Source organism: Amblyomma mixtum, chromosome 9 (genome assembly GCF_055824585.1).
Source record: "Amblyomma mixtum isolate Tamu chromosome 9, ASM5582458v1, whole genome shotgun sequence".
Taxonomy (NCBI): domain Eukaryota; kingdom Metazoa; phylum Arthropoda; class Arachnida; order Ixodida; family Ixodidae; genus Amblyomma; species Amblyomma mixtum.
The window spans coordinates 27511889-27523210 of NC_143020.1; the positions used below are offsets into that span (position 1 = coordinate 27511889).

Below are 11322 nucleotides of genomic sequence, written 5' to 3' on the forward strand. Positions count from 1 at the left end.
CGTGCTTTGCGGGACCAAGTTATCGCCCGGGATCGTGAGCTGAAGTTCCTGAGGGCCCGGAATGCCGAAGTGTCCGTCAGGGCTTCCGAGGCCGAGGCGGAACTTCGCCTTCTGCGGGCCGGACCAAATGTTCCTAGGACCTTTGCGGCGGCTCTGCGCGGCTTGCCGGCCCTCTTCCACCTGTCGGAGTTGATTCAGGCACTGCGACACAGGCACGCCCAGGGCCCCTCGAGCTCGGGGACTCTCCTCCGGCCTAGAAGCCCCATCAGATGCTTTCAACGTCTGTTGGGGCTTCCGACAACGTGGGTCGCGAGGTTGCTACCCTCATCGAGTCGGCCATCGACCCTGAGTCTGAGGGAATAGGAGCGGCCACACTCCGACCCACCCGTCGCGCCCTGGTGGTTACATACCGGAACCCTGGGAACCTCGAGCGCCTGCGGGAGGACTGGGAGGCGACCCTGCTCGGCTGCTCTGACCTGCAGGCCCAACGGGCCTTGGTCGCGCGAGCCTGGGCGGCGGCCGATGCCACTGGGGTCCCGAACTAGGGACCTCCACCTAGTATTTGTAAGGGCTGGCCCCCTCTGGGTCAGCTCATGCATAACCTCCTGTATTATACCTGTACATAAATGTTTTCCACCACCACCACAGGCTGCCATCACCCGTATCGAGGCCACCCGGGCTTCCATCAATGTCCGTATGCCTCATCGACGCAATCCCCACGTCCGCCTGTCCGGGGTTGATCCTGATATCCGTCCTGAGGATCTCGTGACCACCTTCAACCGGCGGAATCTGGCACTCTCTCTTGATCCGCAGAATCGTAAGCTCAGATTGTCCTTTACACAGCGCTCTGGACAGCGTGTTCACGTCCTAGAGGTTGACCCTTCCGCTTTTTCCCGGCTTCGTGACGCCCGTCGCGTCACCGTGGGCTGGACTTCCGTCGAGGTCCAGGAGGACCTCCACGTCCCGCTGTGCACGTTCTCTGCCCAATACGGCCACGCTCTTAAGGCGTGCCCGCATGCTACGGACCCCTGTAAGGCTTGCTGCACACGATGCGCGGGGTCGCACCCTCTCGCACAGTGCCCCGCCCTATACAGGACCCTAACGCCAAGTGCGCCCCGTGCGACGCGGCTGGCCGCCCCTCTAACCATCAAGCTGGGCATGCCTCCTGCTCAACTTTGCTGGAGCGCGCTGCTCGCGTCCGTGCCAGGACCGCTTATGGCCCTTAGGGCCGCGATTGCCCTGCCCTGTGTACCTTTCCCGCGAACCGCCAGGTTGCGACTGTGATTGTTGTTACGGCCTCCTCCATTAATTTTTCATTCGTATTCTTCTTTTCTCGCTGCCCTTTATCACTTGGCTCCGTATCCGGTCCTCGGCCCTCCTGCTTCCACCACCGCCACTATCTATAAATCAATCTCTTTAAGCAGCTGTCCCCCATATGTGATCCTATTCTACTTCAGTTACCCCCGTTCCTATACCGCTTTACATCGCCATGGCTAGTTTTAGTTTTCTTCAGATCAACTTTGACCACACCCAAGTGCCAAGGCCGCCCTCTCGAGTCATTGCATCTCTTCTCCGTTTTCTCTGGCAGCGGTGGCGGACCCTTACCTGGTCGGCGGTGGGGTTTCAGGTCTTCCCAGTGGGGTTGCCGTCTTCTCCGCGCAATCACATCCGCGCTTGCTGGTCCTTGCGCAGGATCCTCCTTTTGAGTTCTTTCCTATTCACGCCTCCACATTCGTCATGGCGGTGCTCTGCACCTCCCTGTCTGCTTCCTTCCTCTTTGCCTCTGTTTACTGCCCCCGCGCGCCCTCTTTGACTCTTCGTTAGACGAACTGGACGAAGTGGTCGCTTTGGCGGCCGGCCGCCCTATCATCCTGGCCGGTGACTTCAACGACAAGCATGAATTGTGGGGCCCCGCACCCTCCAACTCGGGTGGCTCCAAACTTCGCCCTGGCTCACCAACTGACAGTTTTAAATGATCCTACTTTCGCCCCCACATACGACAACTATTACGCGGAGTCGTGGATTGATGTCACGCTCACTTTTCCATCCCTGCTCAGTTCCGGATACACATGGACCGTCTCGGACGCCGAATCTGTCTGGGCATTCTTATACTGAGGTGTCGATTCGTCTTCCTTCTCCGAAACAGCACCGGCTAACGGTTGCATCTCGGGCTCGTCTGCTTCAGTGCCTCGCAAGGGACACATGGTTTCCCCGGGTTGCTGGCGCCGATCTGCGCTCTCCCGATGCATTGGAGACCGTCGTCAACCGGATCCACGACCGATTTATAGCGCTGATTGAGCGCCACAAGCGTACGGTTGTGAGTGCTCCGGCACCGAAGCCATGGTGGTCGCCTGAGCTCGCCATCGATTGGGGCCGCGTTCGAGCTTTGCGCCAGCGCTTCCAGCGTTGCTCAGAACCATCGTTGCGCCTTCTCTATCGCACCGCGTTTCAGGCCGCACTTGCCTGTTACCGTCGCAACATCAGGGAGGCGAACGACTCGGTGTTGCGCCAGGCCTGTCACGATGCGACTCGGAAAAACCTTTTCGGCGCACCCTTTCAAAAGGCATTTGTCAAACTGCGCGCCCCAGTATTCTTACAACCTCTGGACACAGCAGGCGGCGTTCTGACGACTTCTGTCGTCGAGTCGGCGGCACTTTTGCTCCCAACACAGGTTGCGTTTGATAATTCTTTGATAGATTCACCATTCCACGCGTGTATGAGTGCATCCGTCGAGTCGCCTTACCATCCTTCCGTACCGCCAGACGTCCCGTTCTCGCGTAACGAGCTTCAGTTGCTCGTAAACGCACTCGATACTGGCACGGCGTCCGGCCTGGATGGGCTGACTGCGACCTTGGTTACGGGCCTCTGGCGTGCCCACCCGTCCTTCTTTCTCTTCCTTTTCAACAGTGCCCTCAGCCTCGGCCACTTTCCCTCAGTGTGGCGCAGGGGGCGGATCATCTTCCTTCCTAGAGCAAACCGTCCCTCTTTCCTCCCTACTTCCCACCGGCCAATAGTGATGAACTCAGTCCTACGTAAACTATTAGAACGCCTACTTCACCGCCGTCTTTACCATTTCTTGCACGCCAGGGGCCACCTCCACCCCAACCAGTTTGGGTTTACCCATTCGCGCAGCGCAGTGCAAGCCCTGGCCTCGTTGTGAACGGCTCTGGACAATTTATGCATATCCCGCACGCACATAGTTTATGCATATCCCGCACGCACATACCATTGTGCTGGTTCCGGCCCGCACGCGCCACAAGTTGGAGCAGCTGTGTGCCGACGTCCTTGAGAGAATAGCCTGTTGGGCCTCTGATTCTCGGGTGACGATCTCATGGCCAAAAACATTTTGTATGCTGTTTTCCCATGGCGTGGGCGGAATGGAAAAGCGTAATCCCACCGTGCGCTTTTCGGGCCGCCCCTTAAGTTTCAAACAGGAACTCAAAATTTTAGGCGTTGCCTCCGACTGCCACCTCATTTTTCTGCCTCATGCTCACTTCCTCTAAAACAAGGCAGAGATCCTCACTTCGCGTCTTGTCTCATTTCTGTCATTCCACCGTTCCCACCCTCCCTGTTCTCTACATAGGCTTTATTTCCAAGTAATACAACCCGCTCTCACTTTGGCCGCGCCCGCTTGGTGGTCTGGCAGCGCCAATTCCCGCCTTCGGGAGAAGGTTGTTTCTGTGCAGCGGGTCCCCCTTCTCGCTATCACAGGGGCTTTCCGCACAACGCGCACGGCTGCGCTTCAGGTACTCCTCCGGGTACCCCCTCTTCCCTTGGCATTGGATCGCCTCTGAGCGGAGTAGAACCTTTTAAACGGTGTAGATCCCGTCACCTTTGGAGGTCGCACTTATCTACCATCTGATATCTTGCCCCGTTTTGATCCCTGGTGCGACCATCCCTCTTTGGCTTCCTCATTCTCCTTCATCCGTCTTCTCCCTTCTCACTTTCCCTCTCCTTCCTCCCTTCCCGGCCTTCAGATATTCAAGGACGGCTCTTATACGTCCCACTCTGGGGGTGCTGCTTACGCCGCATTCTCATCTTCTGGCACGCTGCGGAACGTGGGCCCGTTTCGTCTCGAGACAGCCTCTAGTGCCTTCTGCGCAGAGGCTGTTGCGTTTCACGAGGCTTGTTGTTATGACCGGCGTGCCCCCTTTCCTTTATCGTTCCATGTCTTCTCTGATTGCCTTTCTCTCTTTCAGGCTCCTCACTCTCTTTCCACCAACAACTTACGCGTCCGAGACATCAAGTGCACCCTTGCAGTCATTTCTCTTCAGTGTCCTGTCTTCCTCTGTCATGTCCCCGCCCATTGTGGTGTCTGGGGCAACGAGCTCGCTGACTGGGCCGCCTCAATGGCGTCGGCACGCGGCCTCCTGCGGCCGTCATGGCTGTCACCTTTGTCAGTGCGCACCCGCATGCGTACCACCACACTCAGGCTTTGGCCAGACACCTGGACCGCAGAACATTCGGACACCCTCCTGGCTGTTTTTGTCCCCTCTCCCGGTTAGTCTCCCGCTCTCTTTCCCTCCACCCTGATCTCTTGTCCCTCTCCAAATTGGTCATTGTCATTTTCCCTCCTACTTCCATTGTTTTGCCCTCCTTCCTTCGCCTTGTTGTCCATGCGGGGCAGCTGTGGGGGATGTTGTCCATTACCTACGTGCCTGCCCTCTCACTGCGGACATAGCAGCATGGCTTCCCGGCAATCCGCACTTTCTTTCCCCTCATGCCTCCCGCTCTTTTTTAGGTTCCCCTCGGTCTCGTGCGTTGCTTATTCGCGTTTCCCTTCTTTCACCTGTATCTCGTCTTTATTCCCGCCCGGATGTCTCGTAGACCTCCTTGCCATTTCTGCGCCTCCCCATGTCTCATGTGGTCGGGGGCACCACAGGGCCAATTTTGGTGGGCCGTGGCCCTGTCTCTGCCTCACGGGCATGTGGATGGCATGTGGATCTTGATATTTGGTCGCCTTGCGTGCACACGCAGTCTTTGTTTTGTTTTCGTTTTTTTCATGTTTATTTCTATTTATTTTTGTTTTCAATTTGTTCCCTTTCCCTTTTTCTTTTCTTTCCTCTAGCTGTTATATTTTTCATGTTTTAATTGTTTGGTTATTTTTCATTTCGCTCGTTCTGTTTGTTTTTTTGCCTGCCTTTTTGTCATCTACTTGATTCTCTTTTCAATTTCCCCTCTCTTTTATGTACCCCTTCTGCTTTCTTAAGCCCACTATCTCCTGTTTGTTAGTTTTTTTTTCTCTTTGCTTTCTTTCCTTGTCTCTTCTCTCTTCCTAGAGATCCCCGCACCTTCCCTCCTCCTGGCCGCCTGCCAGCCTGTCTGAAGAATCTAGGCACGCTGGACCCATCCCTGTTTCAATTTCACTTCATCCTTCTCAATTCTTAATCCTTCAGGGGCGTCTTGCGTCTAAAAATCACTTTTGCCGGCCCATCATTTGTGCCTATTTTTTTTTCTCTCTTGTAATTGGTTTTTCTTAAATTTTCTCTTGGGCGTTGGCCCCTTTTTAATTTAATTAATTTTTTAATTGGTTCGCCTGGATTAACCTTTGGTTGGGTGCGGGCTTCCTCTCGAATTTTTTTATTTGATTTCATTTCTTGAGAGCTTTACAATAAAAGGGGAGTGTGCTGATGTTGAACGTGAGGATCATGTGTTTTGTGTCTATTTCCTTATTATCCTTCCGGATCTTGATTCGGCGAACGTCTGTGACGTCAGGGTTACTCAGACCTTCGAGCATCTTTTTTTCAGTGATGTGAATAAAATCATTTTCGGATATTACGCCCCGGACGGTGTTCAGAGATCGGTGTGATCTCACAGAGACAGGAATATCCCTAACAGACACAATGTTTACGAGTTTTGAGTGCTGGACGTTGTCACGCAGTTCGAGCAGTAAGTCACCGCTGGCCATCTTTGATACCTTGTAGCCAATGCCCAAGGCTTCTCTCAAACACTTTGATACTAGGAAGGAAGACAGGATTCTTGCTTGCTTATTATGTACTTCACTATAGATGAAATGATATTTAGGAAAACTGACTTTTCTTTTTTGGAAAAAATGATCTGCATCGTTCTGCCCTCTCTTGAGAGAGCGGTCAGGTTTGGAAAGAGGGGGAGCCATAAAAGATTTTAATTTTTCGGTCACGGTGCCAGCCACCCACCATGGAGCCCAACAAGGGGACGGGCAGAAACTTGCCAGCAAATTCTGCCCACGCCAGCTGTACACGTCAACTATAACCAAATATGACGCAACTCAGGGTAGTTGGCCACACACGGTTAACCCTAGCCGACAGGAAAAGTGAAAAAAAAAACAAGAAAAGATGAGGCGACAGGAGAGTTCTAGGAAGGGAGACAGGAAAGTGAAAGATGGAACAGGAAAACGCGACTGCCGATTTCCCCCGGTCGGATCAGGCCGGAGGTGCCGTCTACAGGAAGCTGTGGCCAAAGTGGTGTGCTGCCTCCGCCGAGGAGCCTTAAAGGTCCGAACGCTCGGCATTGGCTCAACCGCCAGGATCCCCTTTTCCCCGGACACGGCGATGCCGCACACGGCTGAGCGCGGATGCTCGGGTCCGTGGTGGCGCACTGCTCACCATCATCCCCCTGAGGAGATGTCCCTGCGGATGCTCGGGATACCCCGTGGTGTCGCAACTCACCAAAGTCTGCATGCTGCAGACGCCCCCCTGCGAGGATCAGTTCACTTCCGTTTATTACCTTGACTGTGCACAATGGAGAGGACATAGAGGGACAATGTGTCTGGAGGGCACCTGTATGGCCCGCTGGTGTTGGTTTCAGTTGGAAGAAGATGAGGATGGTACAGGGCGTGGCCACAGGAACCTCAAGGAGCACGAAAGAGGCATCTGTGTAGGCCACATCTTGGGTATCAAAGAGAGGGAAATGGTGCCGCATGGCGACGGCTGGCGTGCGGGACAAGTTGGCCGGGAAGGAGAGAATACGACGACTGTGAGCCGGGGTGGAGACAGGAGAGGTAAGGGTGGAAATTGGAACAAGAGAGTGGTTATTGGCTCAGGCCAATAGCCAGAGTGGTTACTGGCCTGAGCCAATAACCACTGACTCTGACGAGTAAGAGAAACCAGGGCAGGCCGTGAGTCCTGATACGACTGCACGAGACTGGAATGACCTGCCCACCGAAGTTGCCATTATCATCAACCCACTAGAATTCAAGCGGAGCGTCGCCAACCTTTCATCTTAACATTTTTTACCATTGTTTGCCAGATACCGACCACTCCCTCATGTAATGTCTCAACCGAGACCTTTGAGGAAATAAATAAATAAAAATAAATAAATAAATAAATAAATAAAGTGAACGGAGAGGACGGAGGAGGCCTGTGTCAAAGAGCTCAGCAGTGGAGGTGGTGACAGGGAGGTTGAGAGCTGCTTGCAGAGGCCCACAAGGGCAGTCTCAAGAGCGTTAAGTTGAGTCTGATTGAAGTAAACGTAGGGTGCAAAGTACAAGACCTTGTTGAGGGCAAGCACGTGGGCAACGCGGCATGCATGAGCCTCCACGCACCGCAGGAGGTAAGTTACAGAATGGCAGGTGGTCAAAGCGTGGAGGAGGGCTTGCACGTTCTTGGTCGCATGCAAAGAGAAGCCAAGAACTCTACACTCCGTGACGACAGGAATGGGCGAACCAGAAAGATGGAGAGAGACTGATGCGAGCGCTGGTATGAGGAGTGGTTGAGAGGGAGCAGCTTGGATTTCAATGGAACAGGAGGGGCCAGCGTTGGTGAGAAAGGAGTCGGTGAGGTCTATTCGACGTTGCAAGGTGTTCTGTACGTGACAGGGAGAGCCAGACGAATATCAGAGAGTGATGTCACTGACGTAAATGATGCAGTGCAGGTCGGGAATTTCGGGTAACTGGGAGGCGACAGGACTCATAGCGAGATTGAAAAGGGTAGGGGAGAGAACATCACCTTGAGGAGTGCCACAGGTGAGGTGGTGGGGCTGGACAGATGGCAGTCTGCGGGCAAAAGACTACATGTGGAAGCCAGAGGCCACGGAGGCGAGTTGAGACAAGACGTGGCCGCGGCACACACCCGCGAAGGCCTTGCGGATCATCGACGGTCACAAATGCGTGAATTTCGGAGGGGTAGCTGAGAGAAAGGTGTTGGAGAGTCAGAAACACGTCCAATGCGCAGACGCGGCATCGGAGGCATATAAGAGAACCGCGGAAGTACTCCCTCGCCTCAAGAAAATTAGAGGCCAGTGAATACCATTCGCTCAAGGTTCTTAGCAACGCACGACGTCCGAGAGATTGGGCGGAGGTTAGAGAGGGAGGGAGGTTTGCCCGGCTTTGGAATCACAGAAATGAGGGAGGAGGCCCAGGAGCTCGGCAGGCAGCCGCTGTCCCAGGCCTCATACAGCGTCTGACGGAGGAATTCTTCGGCGCGGTCAGTAAGGTTACAAAGTGCAGTGCATGTAATGGCGCCCTCACCGGGAGCCGAGCAGCCAGTATTAGCAGCCACAGCCGTTTCGAGCTCCTGGAATGTGAACGGGTGGCCCTCATCGGGGTTAGGTCCGCCCGAGTAATTAGGGTAAGAATTTGCAAGAGGGAGCCGGAGATATAGAGAGGCGATCTGGTCAAAAACATTGCACGAAGTCCCCTGGGTTAGGGCTTTAGCTCGAGTGGGAGCAAGGAAAGGTAAAATACCAACTGCTGAGCTTGGCTCATCGCGTCGCCAGGCGAGAAGCTGGAACAAATTGGAATCGAGCAATGGCTACTTAAACGTACTCATTACGATCATACCTTTGAAATAAAATATGACTTCAGGAGCCTTGCAATAAACAGCAGTCCAAATCTCTGTTCGACAAACCGACGAGTACTCAAAAATAACTACAATCGAAACTTCATGGCTCGAGTGGGCGCAGCCATCTTCCTCGAGGTCGCTTGTTTTGAGCCCGCAAATTCTCGAATGATCAAGCGTGCTCTTGGGCGGATATGGCTACGAATGGCTGTGAAGGCCTTGAAATCCAAGAAATCAGGAATTCCAAGAATATTTAGTGGGCTATTTAGTGCACACAGACTTTAGTGTCCGCGTAGTTTCTTCACTTTGACAGTGCAATAAGGGCACAATATAGCTGAGAAGAAAGCGGACGGAGCCTAGCATCGCCGCATCGCAGTTCATTTTTTTTTTTTGCTCTTCGTAAGCCGAAAGCAGACGACGCGAGACCTTTCTGTAGCTTTCTTAACACCGCAGTACCCGCAGACCAATCACAGAACTACCCCTCTAGCCACCGTAGCAGAACAGCTTGCGTGACGTCATTGAACCACTTTGCTTCGATTGGTTGGCGCCGCTCGCGAAATTTCTGGGCATTTCTAGAAAAGCGCGCGAATGGTATAAACGCCGCCCCGCGCAGCCGTTTGCCAGATTTTACTGACTGCATCAAGCGATCGAGTGTTCTGAACGGAACGCAACTTTCACAACAACACATTCACCATGCCTAGCCGAACAAAGGCAGACGTGCCGGCAATCGGCACCGACCTGGGCACCACGTACTCGTGCATAGGTGTCTTCCAGCACGGCAGCGTCGAGATCATCGCCAACGACCAGGGCAACCGGGCGACGCCAAGCTACGTGGCCTTCACGCACACGGAGCGGCTGATTGGCGATGCAGCGAAGGCACTGGCGGCCATGAACCCGGAGAACACGGTGTTCGATGCCAAAAGGCTGATCGGACGCCGCTACTACGACCCTAAGATCCAGGACGACCTCCGGCACTGGCCCTTCAAGGTGGAGAATGACGGAGGCAAACACAAGATCAGCGTCGATTTCAAGGGCGAGCGGAAACACTTCAACCCGGAAGAGATCAGCGCCATGATTCTGAGCAAGATGAAGGAGACGGCAGAGGCTTACCTTGGGAAGAAAGTGAGCGACGCCGTCATCACGGTGCCAGCCTACTTCAACGACTCACAGAGCCGGGCTACCAAGGACGCCGGAGCCATCGCCGGCCTCAAAGTGTTGCGCATCCTCAACGAACCGACTGCCGCCGCTCTGGCCTACGGGCTGAACAAGAACCTGCGCGGCGAGGACGTCCTCATCTTCGACCTGGAGGCGGCACCTTCGACGTCTCCATGCTTACCATCGACGAAGGCTCCATGTTCGAAGTGCGCTCAACGGCCGGAGACACCCACTTGGGAGGCGAGGACTTCGACAACTGAATGGTAGAGCACTTCGTGCAGGAGTTTAAGAGCAAGCACCGCAAACACCTGCGGGTCTACCCGAGGGCAGTGAGGAGACTGCGTACGGCCTGCGAGCGTGCCAAGCGAACCCTGTCCAGCTGGGCCGAGGCGAGCATCGAGATCGACGCCCTGCTCGAAGGCATCGACTTCTACAGCAAGATTACCCGCGCCCGCTTTGAGGAGTTCTGCATGGACCTGTTCCGCAGCACCCTCGAGCCCGTGGAGCGCGCCCTGCGCGATGCCAAGATGGACAAGTCCCAGATTCACGACGTGGTGTTCGTGGGCGGCTCAACGCGCATCCCCAAGGTGCAGAAGCTGCTGCGAGACTTTTTCAACGGCAAGGAGCTGTCCATGGGCATCAACCCGGACGAGGCCGTGGCCTACGGAGCCGCGACGTGCTGCTGGTGGACGTGGCGCCGCTGTCGCTGGGCATCGAGACTGCAGGCGGAGTGATGACGCGCATCGTGGAGCGCAGCTCGCGTATCCCTTGCAAGACATTGCAGACGTTCACCACGTACGCAGACAACCAGCCGGCGGTCACCATCCAGGTGTACGAAGGAGAGCGCGCCCTGACCAAGGACAACCACCTGCTGGGCACGTTCAACCTCAGGGGCATCACGCCGGCGCCCCGCGGCGTGCCCCAGATCGAGGTGACCTTCGACCTGGACGCCAACGGCATCCTGCAGGTGTCGGCCCGGGACACGAGCACGGGCAAACAGGAGAGCATCCGCATCACCAACGACAAGGGCCGCATCTCCAAGGAGGACATCGGGAGGATGCTCGCCGAGGCCGAGAGGTTCAAGCAGTAGGACGACGCACAGCGCGAGAGGGTGGCCGCTCGCAACTCCCTCGAATCTTACGTCTACGGGGTCAAGCAGGCCGCCGAAGAAGCCGTGGACAGGCTCCCTTCCTCCGACAGGGAGTCCTTGCTGTTCAAGTGCCGGGACACCTTCTCCTGGATTGACGCCAACAGCCTAGCCGAGAAGGAGGAGTACGAGCACCAGCTCAAGGAGCTGCAGCAGGCCTGCATGCCTGTCATGAGCAAGCTTTACCAGCAGCAGCAGCAGGGACCCAAGCATGTGTCGGCAGCTCCACACCATTCGGGACCCACCGTCGAAGAAGTGGACTGA

At 55.2% G+C, this 11322-nt stretch overlaps 1 pseudogene; it reads left to right on the forward strand.

Annotated features, from left to right (window-relative positions):
- The first annotated feature begins 9449 nt into the window (after window positions 1-9449).
- LOC149328586 (heat shock protein 68-like) lies at window positions 9450-11322 on the forward strand (annotated as a pseudogene).